General features: G+C 42.8%; 1 pseudogene across 1 annotated transcript in view; it reads right to left on the bottom strand.

Annotated features, from left to right (window-relative positions):
- Nucleotides 1–2046: 2046 nt before the first annotated feature.
- LOC110299718 (glutathione S-transferase A3-like) overlaps nt 2047–16977 on the bottom strand; it is a 35843-nt pseudogene continuing 20912 nt past the window's right edge. The window contains exons 2-6 of the transcript XR_015045625.1: nt 15032–15138; nt 10883–10934; nt 9256–9431; nt 3441–3572; nt 2047–2261 (exon numbers count right to left, since the gene is read on the bottom strand). The product of XR_015045625.1 is annotated as a glutathione S-transferase A3-like (transcript). The remainder of the gene's footprint in view (nt 2262–3440; nt 3573–9255; nt 9432–10882; nt 10935–15031; nt 15139–16977) is intronic.

Raw genomic sequence — 16977 nt, 5'->3', positions numbered from 1 at the left:
TAACTTACATGTGTCTTGTTGAGTCTCTACAAATATTCCTCAAAACTAGAAGCTTAAAGTTATTTGTTGAGTGGATGAGTGAACGGCTAGATGGATCCTGACATCTCCACCAGTTCCCTTTCCCTTCATCATTCACAAAACTGCCATGGCTCAATTATATCAAAGCAAAACATCGAGTTGGAAAACTATAAGCCCTTTCTATGAACAGAGACTGGAGTCCTCGGTTATTAAGAATGGAAGTGAGCTTATTAGAATGTGCTAAGAGGAATAGAGAAGTTCTTGATTCCCCTTTTCTGACCACATCTGTTAGACTCTGGCAGTTTATTCTAAAACAAACTTAAAAACCAAAGGAAACAAAATGTCTCTTTTTGCAGCAAACCATGCAGGCTCTTCGCAGTCAGTGTGACTGTGACTCCATGCTTCAACACCAGAGGGCGCACATTCTAGAACAAAGTAATATACAAACCCCCATCTAGTGTAAGACCTCAGTCAACCTTAGGCAACTTCCCCAAATAAAGTCAGCTTAGTCTTCTTGCCTTGTTTCCCTCTTCTATGTCTCAAAGAAAGTCCTCGATCGCACACTTACTCTGTTCTAGAGCAAGAATCCAGAATCTTCTAGAAGTGACTGCTTCTTCTAGAAGCAAGGTAACTATGCTTCCTCATGTTCCATTTTCTCTTCTAACAAGGCTTCTTCCCCAGAGAAGCTGCACTTCGTGGGGGTCACCATTGGCTTCAAAGCTCCCATGTTGAGCTGTCATGGCTCCCTGATCTCCTCCACTTCACTGACTCTTTTTAAGCTCTTCCTTAGCTACTCTTACTCAACTCACCCCCCCCCACGCCCGCACCCCCTCCCCCTCCCCACCTCATCTTCCCAACTAGCTCATAGAGATCTCTTCAGTCAATCGCTAGCTCCTGGAATCTTGGACACACTGTGGTTCCTGTCTCTCGGGTGCTACATTTCTTTTCATAAGAAGTGAGAGGTAATAAATGTTTTTTTAAGTCGCTAAAGTTTAGCACAGCATCTTCTGAGTCAGTATCTAGCACCGTCACAGATACCCCTTTGACTTCCTGCCCAGGAGGCCATCCCTAGAATGGAGCTGTTGGCTAAATTCTACCTCCTACACATATATGTATATTTTAAGTCAGGACACTTGTCAGTGTGACGTCATCTGGAAAGACAATCTCTGCAGGCATAATCAAGCTGAGGTCATACCTGATAGGGGAGTTCCCAAATGTGATTACTGGTTTCCATATCAGGGGAAATGTGCACACACAAACACACACGAGTTAAATACCATAGGACCATGAAGGCAAAGTTTAGTGTACTGACCCAAAGACACCCTAGCATGGCTGGCCACTGGCAGATGATAGGAATAAATAAAGAAGGATCTTTCCGTACAGTCTTCAGCTAAAGTCTGGAGCATTTCTGACCATCCTGAAACCCACACTCTGCAGAACTCTGAGAGATGAAGATTATATTATCTTAAGGTGTAAAGTCTGTGCTATGTTGTCATAGCATCCTTCAGAATGTGATACTTGGGGATGCCTGGCTGAATTAGAATTGCCGTGTTTTGTCTTGTTTCCTCTCACTGCAGTCATCAAAATCTCCATGAGATGGAGAGTGTATCTGATGTACACATCATTTACAGGTGGATGCTCAACATTGGAGGCAAGCACGCAAATACAAGAGTGACTAAGAAAAATTACTTGAAGGAACAGGATTCTTTACAAAAATGTGTTATTACTCAGAAAGTTATAAAAGCACATTATAAAAGAGTATTTTTGCACTGGTCAAAGCATCTGATGAAAAATTCTGCTTAATTTTTTGACAGGGTCCATAACAGGTGAGAAATGACAAGATTTTTAAATAGATCTTAGTTTAAACATCTCTCTCTCTCTCTCTCTCTCTCTCTCTCTCTCTCTCTGCTTTATTTAAATTCAAAGGCACATCTTAGGAGGTGATCATGATTTCAAATTTGTTCAACACCCAATACACGAGATATTGTTCGGAACCATGTATGGTTCATGTCTGACAAGACCGACACATAATTGTTGGAAACTTTTATTGGCCCCATGACTACTGGGACGCCATGGGCACTTCATTGCCAGAACTCTTGGAAGACAGGGAATCTATGTGAGATCTTGTCCAGTCTCGTAAAAGAAGCTCTTAAGCTCTTCTACACATTTCTCATCCTCAAAATGCTTCCTTTGACTGCCAGGCTGTAGAAGCTTCTTCACTGTGTGACTTTGGTTCTCAAGGCCTGCAATATAAAACCTCAAAGTGAGGCCCAAACCGGTGTGTCCCAGGAAATCCAACCCCTCCTTAACAAAAAACAAATAACCCCCTTGAGTAACATGAAGGCAGAGCTCAGGGAACAGATGATAGAGGCAAGAAGAGGTGGGAATAAGGCTGACTAACCGTTCCTTCCCAGAACACCCTGAAGACTTTATGTAGCTTCAGTCAGCCCTACCTTCCTTCTTACCCTTTTTGTATAGGAGTCACCCCTTGTGTAAAGAAAAAGGAAATAAAATGTCTGTCAGACGCCAATACAGAGGAACCCTCACACCAGTGAAATCAAGATGCCGAGTCATCAATGATGACAAAATGGAACAGAAAAGCCAGAGTCCAGACTTTATGAACTATCACAGCAAGAGATGAAAGAGGGCTGTTGCTGTGTTGGCAGCTAACATGGCTATTCCAAGTTGTCAACTTGACTATATCCAGGATGAACTACAATCCAGAAATGGGGGTGGGGGGAATGCCTGTGATCCAGATCTTGAGGCTGGAAGACACAGGCTTTTGATTCAGATCTTGGCATGGGATGACACACTTTTGATCCAGATCTTCAGGTATAGTGGCCATGAAAATCTTTGACCTAGCAAGGTGGTAGATGCCTTTAATCTCAGGAGAAAGAGGCAAGTAAGTCTCTGGGTTCAAGACCAGAGTGGGACAGAGAAAGTTCCACATAAGAACAGTTTAGGTCCAGGTGTGGTGGTGCACACCTTTAATCTGGGTCATACCTTTGGCTGGAAGCCTATATAAGGACAATGGAAGAAGGAGTCCAGCTCATATAGAAGGTCAGCTGAAACCCTTCAGCCTCATGGAACTGAACAACTACGAGATTCTTAGACTTCCCATTCACAGCTGCCCATTGTTGAGTTAGTTGGACTGCAGACTGTAAGTCATTCCAATAAATTCCCTTAATATAAGTTCTGCGAGTCCGGAAAACCCTGACTAAGACAGTACTCATGCTGAGAGAAACGCAATGTCTGCTAATGGCAAAAACTGAGAGACAGAAACAGATGGAAAGAGGGCTGCTAACATAAGATTCGGTGCACAGTGATAAGGGTAGATGCCAGAAGCCCAATGGCAGTACTTGAAGAGAGACCTGCGAGGAGAGGAGAGCCTCCTCTGCCTCTGAGGGACTGAGCTATCTCACCTGAAGCTGAGGGAAGTTACCCACAACACTGCCATTTAGTTCCTCGATGTGGTAGAGAAGTTCAACCACGTGGACGTCAGCCCTGCTCAGCCTGTTTCCAACAAGGTAGTCTTGCCCATGGTCCTTCAGCGCCTAGAGGATACAGAAAATTGACTCATGAACATATACAGTCATGCTGGAACACTAGTGTCTCCCCAATCCTTTCGGCCCAATTCTCCTTCTTATAGCCTTGCCAAAAAAGTATGGGGTTCTGGACCTCTCTCTAGGGCCCTGTCATGAAGGAGGGGGAGACAGGGAATCTGCTGTCTCCTAAAGGACCTCTCCATTTTCCTTCCCAGACCCACATGGTATTCACATCGACTGCCCTTTCCTGAATTTTACACATGTGCCAAGGGCTCACCTCCTGCTGCAGTTTCTCCCTGTCCTTACATCCTAAAATTGGCAAAGTTCAGCTCTCTCTATACATAATGAATGGAAAGTTGTTTGACTTTCATGGAAGGCCCCTTCACCCATGAGTAGACCAGTTTTGTGTAGGCAAGTATACATTTCTCCTCTTTCCTGTTTTCTTCATCCTTTAGGTTTGTTTCTGGGATCTAAAGTCAACTGGAGGGACTGAGGAGATAGCTTAGTTGATAAAAGTGCCAAGTGTGAAAGCACAAAGACCTGGTTTCAGATGCCCAGAATCCACTCGAGAAAATGGAGCATGGCGCTGGAGTAATGGCTCAGTGGTTAAGAATGCTGGCAAGTCCTGGGTTCAATTCTTAGCACCTATGTGGCAGCTTACAACTGTCTATAACTGTAGTCCCATGGGATCCAAGATGCCCTCTTCTGGTGTGTGTGTGTGTGTGTGTGTGCGCGCGCGCATGCACGTGCGTGCGTGTGAAGATACAATGCCCATGTACATAAAATAAATAAATAAGTCTTTTTTAAAAAGTGAGATATGGTGATTCATGCTTGTAACATCAGCCTTGGAAGATACATATATATGTATGTATAGCAGAGACAGGCAGATCCCTTGAAGCCCACTGGCCTGTCAGCCTAGCATAAGGATGAACTTCAGTTTCAGTTTCAAAAACAAAGGTGGAAAGTGATCTAGGAAAGACAATTGGACTTCCACCTGCATGCACATGAGCACACACCACTGCACACTCACATATATGAAATGAAGACAATTGAACCATCATCTTGGCAACTCTAACTTCCATTCTCAACATTGTGCCATAGTTGGCATGCCTGGGTGTGGAGAGAGGACTGAGCTATGTCTGTAACTAATGACTTGTGTCAGTGATAGAGAATGGGATGGAAAGACAGACACATTTGTGCAAGACAATTCTATAGGATGGATGTCAAGTCTACTCCATCCACGGGGAGTATCTCTGTGGCCTCTGAGATTTCTCTTAACTTTTCTTAGTAGATGAAAGTTACATGACAATTAGGGGGGAATAATCCATGATATTTAAGATACATGAATGTAAGGAGCCGCCCTCACATTCGCCATTACAAGATGGCGCTGATGGCACTGGCACCCGTGTAAACAAACCATCTGCGCATGCGCCGGGGTAGTTTTCCACCCCATGTGCTCTGCCTTCCCCGTGACTACAACTCCGGCCCATGGGCTGCAGCCAATCAGGGAACGACACGTCCGAGGCAGAGGACAATCCTCCATAAAAGGGACGGGTTTCTGCCATTTTCGCTCTCTTCTCCACTGGCTCCTGAAGAAGTGAGCAATAAAGCTTTTGCCACAGAAGATTCCGGTTGTCCTGAGTGTGTTCTTACCAGGGGGGACAAAAGCTCGGGCAACACATGAATAAGAGAAACAAGGCACATACCGAACTACTAGTCAAAGATATTTGTCAAACAAACTGTAAGATAATAAATACCAAGAGATGTATGAAAAACTGCTTGTTATAATAACTAAGCACAACATGATTTTTTTTACATTTAGTGTGTAAGTGTGTGTGTGTGTGTGTGTGTGTCCACCTGCCACAGAGCCTGTGTGGGGATCAGAGAACAATCCAATGGAATAGGTTCTCTTCCCCCACCACAAGGGTCTGAGGGATCAAGCTCAGGTCACCAGGTTTGGTAGCAAACACTTTTATCCATGAAGATATCATTTCAGCCAACAAATGAATGATGTAATTTATACTATGTATTTACATTCACAGGATACTTTACATAGCATAGATTTTAATAATGGTTGCTGAGATTATCATCATGGAACATTTCCTACATCATCAGCACCACAAAAACCAGGGTCGGGGATCTGATTGTACATTGGTACCTACTTACCCTGGACCTGACACACAAGCAACAACTTAACATTCACTGAATTAATTAATTAATGATATAATGGAAATTAAGTGGTTATTTCATTGCTTATAAGTCTGTATTTTTCTAGCCCATTTTTGGTTTGTGATTTTATTCAACATGACCTCGCATGACTTCCATCTTGAATAATGTTTATTCACACACAGAGAGAGGTCTTATTAAAGCAAGTACTAAATATAATGATGGGATTTCATTCCCTTATTTTTATGTAACTTCCTTGGGAAAATAACCTGTAAATCATGATGTCATTTCTCTGTTCTATGTGTCAGTGTATAAACTTCCTGTCTCTGAACACTACAGTAGTCTCTGATGAGCAGCTTGTCTCAGGTATCCCAGTACTCAGTGTTGGCATATTTTCTAATGTGTCACTTTCATTGTGTTGCCCCTAAGTCAGTATTATGGTGCTCTGCATGATCTATTCCAACCTCTAAGGCAGCTTAGACCTTTACATAGTCCAGCTCTAGTTGTGAACAAGAAGTTACACCATAGTGAAAATTCTAGAATCCTAGCAAAAGCAATTTTTATGAAAATCGCAAACTCTGATATAAATAGAACGATGCCTCTGCAGAATACCTTCAGTGCTAGGCTAATACTAATAAAAGTCCTTTAGAAAGGAAGGTCGATGCCCAGGAACAGTAGACACTGCTTTCTTCCTGTCTTTGTTAGATTGAATGTCTATGATCCCCAAAAGTCATATATTGAGATTCTAACTCATGATATGATATGGTTTGTAGGTAGGATATTTGAGAAATAATCATATACTCTTGTGAATGACATTAGTTTTTATCTATCTATCTATCTATCCATCCATCCATCATCCATGTATCATCTATCACCTATCATCCATCCATCTATATCTATCATCCATCTATCTATCTATCTATCTATCTATCTATCTATCTATCTGTCTATCTATACATCTATACCTTGAGATGGACTTTCATGTATCCAGAGTAGCCAACGAAGACTTTGAACTTGCTCTTCCTGCCCCCACCTCCTGAGTTCAGGGATTACAGATGTGCTGGTGTTATAGGCATGTGCCACCCTACCTGATTTATGAAGTACTGGACGTAAACCCATGGCTTTGCCCATGTTAGGCAAATACTCTACCACCTGAGCTGCAGCCCAGGTCTCCCATTGCCGTGATTATTACAGCACTTCTGAGAGCTCCCTTGAACCATCTGCTATGTAAGGACTCAGCCAGAAGTCAGGCATCCATGAACCAAGAAGCAGGCCTTACAAGAAAGGAATTCACCAGAGCCCGATCTTATACTTCTCAGCCCCCAGAATTATGAGAAATAAGTCTCCTGATATACGAAGCACAAAGCCACTTAGTGTAATTTTTATTGTAGCAGCCCTAAACTGGAGGATTCTCTTTCAGATCATGGTGGCCTCCAAACTCAGTGCTGCTGGATGAGACACAGCAGCCTCTACTCACCCCTTCAAAGGCAGGGAGATTACACTTTCTTGCTTTCCGTGTGATCTGAGCGAGGCTTACAGCCTTCTCCCCAGGGGAAGGAAAGGGTAGCGAATAATCATGTCATTCAAATCATATGTGCCTTCTGTATACATGTCAATCCTGAAGGAGAAAATTCCTGTCAAATACCTCCTCCCTGTCTTGTATTCATTGTTTACCTAAGAGATGGGGCTGGAGAGATTGCGCAGTGGTTAACAACCTAGGAGAATAGAACTCACTCAGATGGTGGCCAAGTCAAAGTCCTTCTGTGGGACCTCCAACTTTCAAGTATAAGTTAACGCTTGTTTCTTGGGTGTACAAGGGAGATAACATGTGTGAAATTTTAATTATCCACATAACGAAACATGGTGGAAGGAGCATCAGTGATCCACCAGAGTCGATACTGAAAGAATGTGGCACCCACAACTAACAGTAAGTCCTACAAAGAGGGCTTGTGCCTCCTGTGTGTGCCACACCCATCCCAGCTCTGCTGTTCCTCCCTAAGCCTAGCACATGGCTTAGGCTCATTACAGACCTCATGTCAGAAGCTCTCTCAATTTTCCATAAAACACAGAGCCACTACCCTCTCGTGTCCTATTGTCCAACTCAAGTTGTGCTTGCATTTTTTTCAGACCCCACCTAAAACAGCACCTTGCTAGATATGATTTTTTTTATGATCACAGGTATGCATTATAGGAAAACTTGAATAAAATGTAAAGTGAAGTTGCTGGGCTACTTTTTAAAAATAATCAGTTTGTTGACATCTGTTAATAACTGTAACTGACACTCAGGCATCCCATTCTGTGCTTTCCCATATGTTCATCAAAGCTGCAAAGGATGACACTCCCCAGTCCCAGAACTCTTTTTGTTTGTTTGTTTGTTTGTTTATCCACCAGGCCTTTTCACTGGCCTTGTAATTTATTTTTATTGTTTTTTTAATTAGGTATTTTCTTCATTTACATTTCCAATGCTATCCCAAAAGTCCCCCATACCCCACCTCCCACTCCCCTACCCACCCACTCCCACTTCTTGGCCCTGGCATTCCCCTGTACTGGACCATATAAAGTTTGCAAGACCCATGGGCCTCTCTTCCCAATGATGGCCGACTAGGCCATCTTCTGATACATATGCAGCTAGAGACACGAGCTCAGGGGGGTCCTGATTAGTTCATATTGTTGTTCCACCTATAGGGTTGCAGACCCCTTTAGCTCCTTGGGTACTTTCTCTAGCTCCTCCATTGGGGGCCCTGTGATCCATCCAATAGCTGACTGTGAGCATCCACTTCTGTGTTTGCTAGGCCCCAGCATAGCCTCACAAGAGGACACTGTATGATGACCTGTAGCCTTTGCAGTCAAGCTCCAAACCCTTCCCCCCAGTGCTAGACTGCTTCTAATCTGCTTCCTGTCTCTATGGATTTGAGAATTCTGGGCATTTTAAACAAAGGAGAATGTACAATGGGTGGTGTATTATGTCTTTTTTTACATAATAAAATATCAAGGTTTATCTCTGCTGTCCCACAAGTCAGTTCTCCCCTTGCCCTCCCCTGCCTTCCCCCCCTGCAGAAATGATACATTGTGGCTGAAGAACACTCTCAAATTCTGTTGAATTTTTAAAATAGTATAAACAATATAGCTCTGCACACTTTGATATAAGCATAGCCAAGGATGCATGCCCATTTCTCCTGGATAGATCCCATTTCTGGTTTAGTAGTAACTCCATGTCTAACCTTTCCATGAAACTGCTAAGAGTCTTGCCTCTACAGAGTAAGCAAGAGAAATCAGGATTCCATGGCTCTATCCTATCCTCTAACCATGGACCTCTATACCCAATGTATAGAGATGTCTATAGTCTATAGATGTCTATACCCATGTCGAGTATCTGCCCTACTCTATAGGCACAACTCTCTAAGGGCAACCAAATTTACTGCTCCCTCTCCACAGGAGTCTCCCACTTTGATATCAGTGCAAATGTCCAGCCTGAAGTTGGTCGTGATCTCCCTACCACAGTTATGCTCAAGAGAAGACTTATAACCTTCTCATGGTATCCGTTCTTAAGTACAGGAACCTCATCATACATGGCTCTCTCCTTCATGTCCTTCCCATAGAGGTTGTATTTGGAGGCAATGTAGTTGAGAATGGCTTTGGTCTGCACCAGCTTCATCCCGTCGATCTCTACCATGGGCACTTGCTGGAACATCAAACTTCCATCTATTGGACGAAGCAAAGAAAAGAGAGGATTGTCTATGATATGTTTGTTATGATAACTGAATCTATAGGAGAAAATCACAAGTGAAAGGAAGCCTTTCAAGTTTTAGTTTTGCTTCCTTTCCTTCTCTCTTATTCAGGGTTTCTATTCCTGCACAAGCATCATGACCAAGAAGCAAGCTGGTGAGGAAAGGGTTTATTCAGCTTACAATTCCACACTGCTGTTTATCACCAAGGAAGTCAGGACTGGAACACAAACAGGTCAGGAAGCAGGAGCTGATGCAGAGGCCATGGAGGGATGTTCCTTACTGACTTGCCTCCCCTGGCTTGCTCAGCCTGCTCTCTTACAGAACCAAGACTACCAGTCCAGAGATGGTCCCACCCACAAGGGGCCTTTCCCCTTTGATCACTAAATTGAGAAAACGCCTTATAGTTGTATCTCCTGGAGGCATTTCCTCACCTGAAGCTCCTTTCTCTGTGATAACTCCAGCTGTGTCAAGTTGACACAAAACTAGCCAGCACACCTTCCTTTTCTTATTTTACATTTTAATTTATTTTAAATGGGTGTTTTGCCTGTTTATATCTGTGTCCCATGCCTGGTAGCTATGGATGTTAAAAAGGGGCATCAGACGGTCGAGAACTGAAGTTACAAATGCTTCCAGGCTGCCTGTGGGCACTGGGAATCGAGCCTAGTTCCCCTACAAGATCAACAAGCACTTTTAAAATGAGCTCCTTATTTTTTAAAAACTTTTTCTTCCTCTTTTTAACATTTAGCATTGCTGTTTCCCACATCTAGATATGCTGTTGGTCTCTGTAGTTTTTAATTTAATTTATCTTCATGGGTCTTTCAGGAAGAAGTTAAGGAAGCCGTAGGGCATTCCTTACTTCGAGGTCAGTCGGTAGGGAGGGATTTCTAGGTAGCATCTCTGTATGCTCTTTAACTAACACCATGGGTATGTTCTTTGTCCTCTCTTGTTCCTTCCCTCCCTTCCTCCTTCTCTCCCTCCCTCCTTCTCTCCCTCCTTCCTTCCCTTCCCTCCTATACTTTCACCTGGACTTTCAAATGACTGTTACTATTTCATTATCAACCTACAATATTAGTGAGGAGTTGTGTTTAAAAGCTTGTTAGAAAATACAAGGTAAGTAAGTGCTAGGTACTGTGGGATCCTAAGCTGGTGTAGCTAATTCTAGTTCATGGAAAAATGAAAGAGCCCATTCCTGGGGTCCTGGAGGTGGAGCCTCAGTAACTCCTCAAAGCCCTTGCCTCAAGTCCTCAGAGAAAATCCCTTTCAAGCTCTGAGAGCCCTGCTAGGTCTCCTCAGGGGTCCTCACTCCTTACTGTCTACCCCCTGCCTCTACCATCTCATGATGTGCTACAATTTTGTAGATAAAATCTGGTATTTAAACTTGATATTGAGGACACTGCTCAGAGGCAGTTAGGTATTAATTCTTACCATTCTTTAGCTTTTTCAAGTCTTTTAGTGTTTTAATATATTTCTCTTCAAACTGTAAAGCAAAAATAGTACATGAGTTCTTGTTCACCATCCCATGGCTTGCTTAGTTCTTCAACACAACAGAATCTGTGCATACACTGTGAAGGGAAATATTCTTTAGTTTGGTAGGAACACTGAGAACCTGGTCTTAGCTGTATAGAAATTGATTATAGACATAAAAAGTACAAGGAAGAGGAAGGGCACACATCTGCTCATTCCTGTAGTTCACTGCTACAAAGACGCGACCTATGTCTGTGATGACATCATGGCTTTGGAGGTAAGAGACTGAGAATTTCTTCCAGCCACATCTCAGAGGAGTGCCCAAGAAAAACAAAAAAGGAACATTTTGTGTCTCCGCTATGGCACATATACTAAGGACCAACTAAACTTTCTTTCTATCTATCTATCTATCTATCTATCTATCTATCTATCTATCTAACTATCTATCTATCTATGTGCCATTGAGAGGCCTCTGGTGGAATTGACAGCACTGCATTCCCAGGTACCTGTGGGGTAAGGAAAACAGCCCCAGCTGATCTATAACTAACTTTAACCTTATAAACAGTGTTACACAACTTTCTCCCGTGGAAAAGATGGGGTGCACTAAGATACAATTCCACATTTAAGGAAAAAAAAAATCAAAGAGTTATCACATTATTTTTCCCTGAAAACAAAACTACCTTTGATTTCTGATACAATTGTAGACAATGACACCATTGTAAGCTTACATTGATTAGTAATTTAATACACATTATTAAACATTGGTATACGGACTAAAGTACTATACATTTACATAACTGAGAAGGTTCCAGGTTTCCACTTAGATGTAAGTCAACATTTGGATGTAACAGTACGGTTACTTAGTCATATAATCCTATGTTTTTTTCTTTAAATCACTCTAATACTGATGTAGATACAGGTTGGTCTTGATCTGCATTCAGTAATTTAATCCTATCCTGAGGCAAAGACACCTGGGTTGGAACTGCAGCCAGTAGCAGAGACTTCTCTGTCTGGCCAGAAGTTCTGTGTAGTCACATGTAATGAACCATCAAGAGGAAAACCTGGTTCTTATTTAACAAACATTTTTCAGTGGGCAGACTCTCTGTCCAATTAGAAGTCTATTGGGACAGGCATCAAGATCTTTGGGTTTCAATTGCCAGTGTGTTCTGGTTTCAAAGGAGGCTCTGCCTTGTCTAAGATATGTGATCCAGACAGTGGCAGAAGCCTTTGGTTGTTCTTTAAAATGTAGGCAGAGCACTTTCTTAGACTGATGTAGACCTGACAGACACACTGGGCCGGGTCAGACCCACACAAGCCAGGTAGTAAGCAATATTGGTGTTGGTAGTGGCTATTGTGTTTTTACGTAGTTCCTTATGAAGAAAAGTCAGGGTTCTGGGGTTCCTAGGATCATCTTGTGCATGTATATGACCTTGCAGGTCATACTGTGGAGAAACTAAGGGAATGTATGCAGTCAGTTTACCAGGTGTTCAAGGAAGAACATGAAGGACATGATGGACATTTCAGGAGGGTGGGGAGCGGGAGAGGGGATACCGTTGGCTAACATGATGTTCATAGTAGGGCTGTTGGTATATAATGGGGCTGTCATGATCAGCCTTTGGGCACAGAGATCCAAGCAGACCTAAGCAAATGTCTACAGAAAAATCTTGGCTATCATTCTATTTTGTCACACGGGATGGAGAATGGGAAACATAAGTTATTCCCATAGACTCTACTTTTTGAGCTTACATTGCCCACAGGAATGTATTCTGTACTCTTATACCTGATGTCTAGACTGGTCAATGACAAGTCCTACAAGTACAATGACCTGGAACAGCACCAAGGTTCAGGTGTATCACGTGCTTATTTCTTTGTAAAGTTGAGAAAAGATCAAGCCAAAGTCCTTGCTCTCACAAAGCAATGGACAAAGTGCAACCCCAAGACTCACGAAAACTCATTGCTATACAGACAAAGGGAAGGCACTAGCACTTCCCTATAGGGCTGTGACCTCATTCCTTAACTTCCCTCTTCTACTCTCAGATGACGAATGAGGTCTTCTGAGAATGCCCATGACTTTCCAGTCAAGAGACCCTCACAATTGCTGGGTCCTGGTGTGAACCAAGAGGTGAGTTTTTTGTTTGTTTGTTTCCTGAGACCTCCAGAGGGCAGCACCATAGTCCAAAGATTCCTGCCCAGAAAATAGGAACCCTGTGAAACACTTGATCCTGTCCTCCAACATATAGAGGCTGTCATATCACAGGGACCCATCTGTCTTTGTCAACCTGTACCCACCCCAGTACCAAGCACAGAACTGGCACATAATAGATGCTGCAGCAAGCAGCTGCTGAGCAACTGTGTCCCACAGCGAATAGGTAGTTACTACCCTCATCTACCCACTTCTCCGATGTGCTGTGCTCATTTTGATTCTGCTTGAATTTCTTTTCTAATAGTATAATTTTAATTACTTTGTTAAGAACATTTATGAAACACATAAACATGCAAAAAAGCAGACATCTGTTCTTTGTACCTTCAACAAACTGTACAACTCAATGAACAATTAATTGGTTCAATAATGCTTTGTCTTCCCCACTCCCATCCTCATCCCTCCTTACCCCTCTGGCTTAGTTGTGCTACCCCTCTGGCCTGTGTAGTATTTTATTTTGATACTTCCACCCCACCCAAATTTTTCATAACAAATGACATAATCACTCCAGTGACACCTCTCTCTCCTTTAAAAAAATTAAAAGGGGGAGATGTGGGACCATGAAAGGTAGCTTGGTTCCCAGTTGAGCTAAGGCTAGAAACCCTGGAGACCCTGAAGGGATGGTAGGAGTTTTGCCTGTTCTCTGGTACCAGGACCCTGTCATTAGCTGAAGTCCCCATCTCCCATAGATTTGTAGCCATCAGACATATAAGGGCAACACCCCAAACCCCTCCACATGTAGAGGACATGACTTGTGGTAACATAGGCTCAAGATAGGTCTCCATTTTAATGAGGTACCTAGAGGCCTGGAGGGCTTAGCCAATAAGCTTTCCTTCCCAGACACTCCTCCCTGCCAAAGGTATTTAACCTCAGGCCCACCCTGAGAAGTGGGGTACAGCTTTACACATCCACTTTTCACCACCATGACAATAAATGACTTTTAAACCATGGACTGCCTCTATTCATTGGGATTTGCTATGGGGAGCCATGGAGAGGGCCTATGCCTATAGAGCCGCTGGTTAATCTCCCATAGAAGGCCTCTTTGTGTTCCCAGCCACAGACTCCACCAAGCCCAAGCTCAAGACTGCGGCTAACAAGCCAAAGACTCTTTCCCTTCGGGACCAGCCGGAGGCCCAGAGCTAGATCTAGCCTGTAGGCCCCCACTCCATACTCAGCTCTTCCATGGCTCCCAGCAGCACTTGAGTGTCTCAGAGCCTGAGAACCAGATGCCCTGGCTTCATCACAGGCCTAGGGACGCCTGAACCAGCTCCAGCTGTCCTGCTCTTCTGACTGCACTTCCCCACCCCCGGATTGGTGTTCTGGGGCTTCCCTAAAGCCCAACACCTGCCCAGAGACAGTGTGGGGTAAGCGCAATCAAACTTCCCAGGCCATATGCTTACTTACTCATATACACACACAATACAGAAATAATAACAAATGCGTTAACATCACATAAATTGACGATGAAGATATTTTTCAGAACATCCCCCGTTATTAATAAGTACATAACCATATTTCATACTTCAATACTTTAATTTGTTTCTCTAATGCACAGGACTCATGTGAAAATAACTGTAATGCAGGATCACAACAAAAACCATACCCAGGCCCCACATCTCTAATTGTTATTTAAATGACAGATTATTTTTCAGTTTGTTTAAATACAAATAAAGTCCATAAAAGTGATGTTTCTTTTGTTTCTTTCAAACTTATACTTCTTGGCAAAGATTTAATAATTTCTTAGTCAAGCCTGTGAATCTCTGAATAACTGGAGATTTTTATTCCCACTAAAACTCTTAATAAATGATTCTGTGAGTAACATCATCTGGCTTATGAAAGGAAAGTATTTTATGCAGCTAACTTAGGTCTAACTTAGAACCTACTCATCTTGGGCCAATCTTAGAACCTACCTCTACTCCAGCTGCAGCCAGAGACAGCGGACAGATTCCATTCTGCCCTGTGAATTGAAGTAGTAAAGTATGGGTTTGCTTGCTATGACAGTAGTTTCTTTGTTTCTCTAAACAGGAATGAATAAGAGAGACCATGGGAAGTGCATTTTACAATAGATGCTTGGATAGCATCAACTTGAATAAAAAAATTCTTCCTTCCTGATAGATAAATGGATTCCTGGATTCTTTTTCTGTTTTTTGTTTTGTTTGGTTTGGTTTGGTTTTTCGAGACAGGGTTTCTCTGTGGCTGTCCTGGAACTCACTCTGTAGACCAGGCTGGCCTTGAACTCAGAAATCTGCCTGCATCTGCCCCCGGAGTGCTGGGATTAAAGGTGTGCGCCACCATCGCCCGGCTAAGGATTCCTGCATTCTTGCTATCAAATTGTTACCTGCAACAGCCACCCGTGGATTAAAATATACCAATCCCAGATCACCTTTGGTTAAAATGCTCTTGGCAGGCTAACAGGTGAGCATTGTGGTCACGCCTGTTTGGGTGTGAGTGGGCAATGCAAGAACCAGAGAACTCAAATGCATTGAAAAGCTCCTAACATCCTCAATGCCTTCTCCTGATACATTGTCTTTATTACTCATGCTATACCTATGAAGCTGCTATTATTTCTACATGCCAGTTAATGAAACTGAATGGTAATGATATTAAATGTAATATCTATCCCACTAAAACTGACAACAGATATGAAAATCCACAGTGACCCCTAAAAGCAAAGAGGATGAGGGACCCACAGCAGGGAAGGCCCAAGAAACTCATCAGAACCTTGACAAAGGCAAAAATCTGGGCCTCAAGAACCATTCAACTGAGTGGCTGAAGCGTACCTGCAAAAAGTGTGCAATGCTTGCTGCTTCCTGGTGTTCTGCTTGATTGGTTGTTTTTCTTTTCTTTTCTTTTCTTTTTTAATCAGTGGGGTCCCCTGATTGCCAGACTCTGGCAAGATCCCTCTTGCTTCTTTAGACTTGGTACACCACCTCTACTGTTAAAATTTCATTGTATAATAAAGCAACAATGATATGTCTGACTTCTTGTTACGGTACATAAAAGGAACCTGATAGTTCTTTATTATCAGACAGACAATGGGAATTCACAAAACCTTTTCATTTTTCTCTAAAAACATCACACAAGAGGACAGCTTTTAGCTTTTTTATCTTACAATTGGAGAAACTGGGTTTCTAAGAGGCTTGCCCGAATGGACTCAAGGGATTCGGAGTCACTTCTATTTCAATCAATCACTTTTGCAGACAGTGGTGTTTGCAATGCTTGTGTCAGGCCTCAAGGAAACGGGAAAGGACATGACATGTGGAGTGCAGGAAAGGAGCACATGGGGAGCCTTTGGCCTCATGCACAGGCATGTGTCATATATGTGGGCACATGTACATGCTCACTCGCTCATCCCATATAACATACATATTGATCCAGCCCAGTCAAGGCAGCTGGATAGCCTTTAATCTATCTCAACCTGCTTGGAAGGTGGAACATAGCAAAGAGTCAGAGCCCAAAAACCGAGAGCTCCTGGCATAACCTTTATAAAGTTCCTGGCATGACTAATCTCATCATGGTAATACAAGTACAGCATGATCATACAAGTAAAAGGCTCACTGAAGGCAGGGGCCCAAGAGCTAAGACTTGGGGGAAAACAGCTACCTTTTCTGAAGCTCTTTTATAAAACATTTAGGATATATAGTGCTGCATACACACACACACATATGTATGTAGTGCAGCACTCTATATGTGTGTGTGTGTGTGTGTGGTGTGTATGTGTGTGTGTATACAGACACCACACACACATATATAGTGCTACAAATGCATATATGTATGTGTGTATGTATATATATGTATACATATATATAATGCTTCACACACACACACATATATAGTGCTGTACACACACATATAC

Source organism: Mus caroli, unplaced genomic scaffold, assembly GCF_978045245.1.
Source record: "Mus caroli unplaced genomic scaffold, Mus_caroli_1 scaffold_1, whole genome shotgun sequence".
Taxonomy (NCBI): domain Eukaryota; kingdom Metazoa; phylum Chordata; class Mammalia; order Rodentia; family Muridae; genus Mus; species Mus caroli.
Note: the sequence above shows the minus strand (reverse complement) of the source record. Positions and strands in the feature narration are given on the sequence as shown.